The sequence below is a fragment of the Cupressus sempervirens genome, chromosome 5, assembly GCF_028749045.1.
Source record: "Cupressus sempervirens isolate cs-2001-9-10 chromosome 5, ASM2874904v1, whole genome shotgun sequence".
NCBI lineage: Eukaryota > Viridiplantae > Streptophyta > Pinopsida > Cupressales > Cupressaceae > Cupressus > Cupressus sempervirens.
In genome coordinates, this window is record NC_143122.1 from 605,923,389 (window position 1) to 605,927,842 (window position 4,454).

The following is a 4,454-nucleotide window of genomic DNA, read 5'->3' on the forward strand; positions in this document are numbered from 1 at the left end:
ACTACACATCTAGGTAATGTCTCCAGAATGTGAAAAGGATGATTGATAAAGCTACCAATAGAGAAAATATGGTTATTTGGGAAGTTGTTTAATAGTTGGCACTAGATCACTTCAACAAAATAAAAACCATTCAAAATTTTCCATTCATTCAAAGTTGGAGTGTATATAGTATTTGTAATTGAGAAAATTATATAATAAAAATATAAGATATAAAAGACTTGAAAAATACATACATTTATCTATTTTTCCTTTCTTTGATCTATAATTATATCTTACCCCAAATCGGTTAACTTGACTTGAAGTACAAAAATCTTATTTAAAGTAAAAAAATATAATAATAAATCAAATGTCATTGCAAGCTATAAAATCACCTTTAAAATAACTATCAATTTTCTTTAAAAATCAACAAGACAATACATTTAACAATAATAAACTCTCATTTTAAATTATAAATAAAAGTCAACTATAATTATAAGTTGTATTTGATTTCACCATTTCATCAACTTTATAAAATAAATCTTGACTTACTTTAGATTATCGCTAGACAAAGCTTAACTTGTCTCACTAGATCTACAGTTTAGTCAAGCGAGTTGTTAGGGGTTGACGACTTTCAAAACAACGTACCAAGTTTAATAGGTATGCTCGTATCTTATTTTACTTTACTTGTCAAAGAATTTGTATGTCACTATTTTTCTCAAAAAAAAGTTCATTCATTTTTTACAAAAATGCTTTGCAAGAATATTTTCACAACTAAATTAAATTTAGATATTATCATTATTGATTGTTATAAGGAAATTACATAAAATACAAATATACAAAAAATTATTGAAGTATTTAGTAGACATATTCAAGAAATTGATTGGAGTCCCTTAATTATACACTTGTTCCATAAATAGTTTTCTTTTTAGTCAAAAAATATAGGCATATATTAGTATGTAAATCTTCTGTAACTTTCCACTTATACAATTAATAAACTCATTAATATCACAACTAGTCATAAAAATGCTCAATGAATGTACTCAATATACAACACATCAACGTAACATATAAGATCATTCCATTTAAAATTCATGCTCCAATACATATACTATTGCACCCACCATAATTATTCCTTCCCTTTGTACTTATGCAAAATATATGTTCGCCACTCTCAAGAAATGACAACAATGCAAATAGCAATGAAAATCACTCAAATCTCAAGTGGTGATTCAACTAAAAGTGTGAACAACCCTTGGTTGGAGTTCAAGTGGTCACTTTCCTGCCAGAAGCAAGCAACTCCATGAATAAACCAAAAATGTCTTGCAATCAATGTGCAGAGTCTATATTTGATTGTTTCAAGTAGCTACCATGATATTTTGAATAAATTCAAACCAAAATGTCATTCTTTGCCACATGTGGGAGAAATGGATGTCATAGAACTTTTGAATGGTTGCACTGAGTTGGAGTGGTTATAAACTTTGATTAGGGAGCTCTACTATGATCAACACTATGTAAATAGTGAGTCACCCTCCATAATTCATGCATATGAGATGTGCTTGCATAAAATGTGATCATTTTTCTTCCCTTATTACTATGTACCCCACCAACCACTACCTTTATCAAATTCTATAATGTAACTAGAAAGGTTTTAATTTTCGAAGTATGTAACCTAACTATAGACATGGATGTCCATATTTGCTACAATAAATAAGAAAAGTTATCTCTTTCAATAAAATATTTCTTCCACCACTAAAATTGTTTTTAGGTTGTTTTTTCTTACTTTTACTTACATACAAAATTAGAATGCTATCGTAAGAAATCTTGTAAGAAAATAATGCAAACCTAGATCCTCTATCATATGTAATTGAAGGACTGCAATAAAAAGCAACAAAATATTTTATGTAGGACTATTGTATTTCGAGAAAATAAATTAAATTATTAAGCTCAATCTACTTCACTTCAACTTCAGGTATTAAATACACAAGTTTTGATCCTTACAGAGCCTAATCACCTCATTTCAACTTACTTACATGCTACTCTCTTCCTTTTCCATTATACTTGACAATGGTGATTTTAATTAGAGGTGCACTAGCTAACATTCTAGCAAGCACATCTAATATTGATCCATACTTACAAATTACATCTTTACATCTCATACAACAACCTCATTCTACAATTATCAAATATCAAGTACAAATCTCTGATGGTACACACACCCATTCAATTCTTCTTCTAGACAAATTCAAGGATCTGGTCATTGAAGAAGCTTTAGTACAAGTAACAATTATTTGTGTAAAGGAAAATTCTTGCAAATTGGTCAACAACTACATGTATGTTGTTTCTTGCCCACTATCATTGAATAATTCTTGCTACATTTCCTAAATGTCCTTGCTAAAATTTGAACTCCTTTCTTCATAGGGCACTATTTCTTGATAACTTTGAGATACTTTCAAACAATACAATGGTAGTTGGATATCCAATTCCACTCCTCTAGTAGTTAGCTAACTATCGCCAGTCTTCATTTGTAGAAGCTGCATCAGGGCCCTCCCAACATGTCAATTACTATGTATAGAACATGGCTCCATTCTTACCACTTCCAATTAAATCATTGACTTCGTACCATAGGCATTCGTTCATTGAGGGTAGATTATAAGTAAAAACTTCAATCTATGAATATTAAATTGCAGACAATGATGGAAAGGTTTTTGGGTTTGAATTCATGACAAAGAAAACTCTGAAATCCATGCTACTTGTTTTAATGAACTAGTCGATGAAGTCTACAATATTATTCACCCTGGCTATCTATACAAAATCTCCAATACTCACATCAAAGTAAGCAATACAAAATATAGTAGCTCACCAGGCCCATATGAAATATGCTTCCTATGCACATCAACAATATCTCCATGCACTTATTTAGACTCTACAATACCTAAGCATAGCTTCCACTTTAGGAGCATAAATTCACTAGACACATTTTCGATTGACTCACTTGTAGATGTCATTGGCATACTTGTATCTTTCACTCCTTCATCAACCATACAAAAAAGAAATAACATTGAGACAAAGAAATGTACAACACAAATCAAAGATATGTCAAATTGTACTATAGATGTTACACTATGGGGTCGCCATTGTGAAGTGGAAGGAGAGGAGATATTTGATATGTTTCTAAAACCAAGCCCACCTATTATTTTAATCAAATATGCACATTTAGTATCATTTAATGGAAAAAAAAACTTGATACCACCTTTTCAACCTCTGTTATAATCAATCCAAACTTGCTTGAAGCCTCTGCATTACAAATTTGGTATGCATCTGTAGGAAATGACAACCCTTTTATTTCCCTATCAAAAGGCCATATTTCCCAATACCCCTTTCTAAATCCAATAAAAATTTCTTCTATTAAAAATAATGGGTTTCCAAATACACACCCTATTTGTGTAAATGTAACTATTGCCAACCTGCACTTGGATAACTTTTACTAGCTTTCTTGCCCACTAGTAGTGGACATGAAGAAATATAAGAAAAAAATTGTTCATACTTCAACCAACAAATTTTGCTACTTCAAATGATGTACAAAGTAGTCTAAATTTGAATACAACTATATCCTCAATATGGACTTACATGATGAGACAGGTGAATTGCTAAAAGTGACTGCATTTGAAGGACCATCAAATGATTTGTTAGGGGTACTTGCACAAGACTTACAACTTCTTCTAGCCGAACCCAATGGTGCAAAACACATCTTGGATATCATTGTCAATAATTAGTTTCTCTTTGAACTTAGCATCAAAATGAATAATTTTGGAGGAGAAGAAAAATAAAGCATTGTTGTTACATCCATAAAACATGCATAGTCTTTGCAATTAGAGATCTCTATGTATAGTTTCATATACATATTTAGTAATTTTTACATAATGCTATATTAGGTCATTTTCCAAATGTGTCAAAAAAATACATGTATTAAGATTCTCTCTCATTTCCTATTATTATGAGTGTACTTTGAACTTTCCAATCAAGACATGCTTGTAACATGTGGGTTCCTTAAAATTTTTTTATATACTATTTCTAACACAGATGTGAAAACATTTTGGATATATTCTTAAATACCTACTTCACTATTTCAATTGCTCAATAATACTTTTTCATACCATTACCAAAATTGGATATCTAAATATACCTTTTCCCTACAAAGTATACTATACCAAATAGGGCGGTTGATGATATAATTGTGCAAATTAAAACTTGATAAAGACAAGAGATGCATCACTTTTACAATTTCATCTTTTGCAATTATTATGAAAGCTGATAGAAATAATAGATGTGTGAGGCCTTGCCCCAACCCATCCTAGCATCGATGATACATTATTATTTTGATACTCATGACTCGATATGTCATAACATTATTTGATGCACTGAACAATATAATGCTATGTCATGTTGTGTGATGCTTTACTTCAGTTATTTGATTT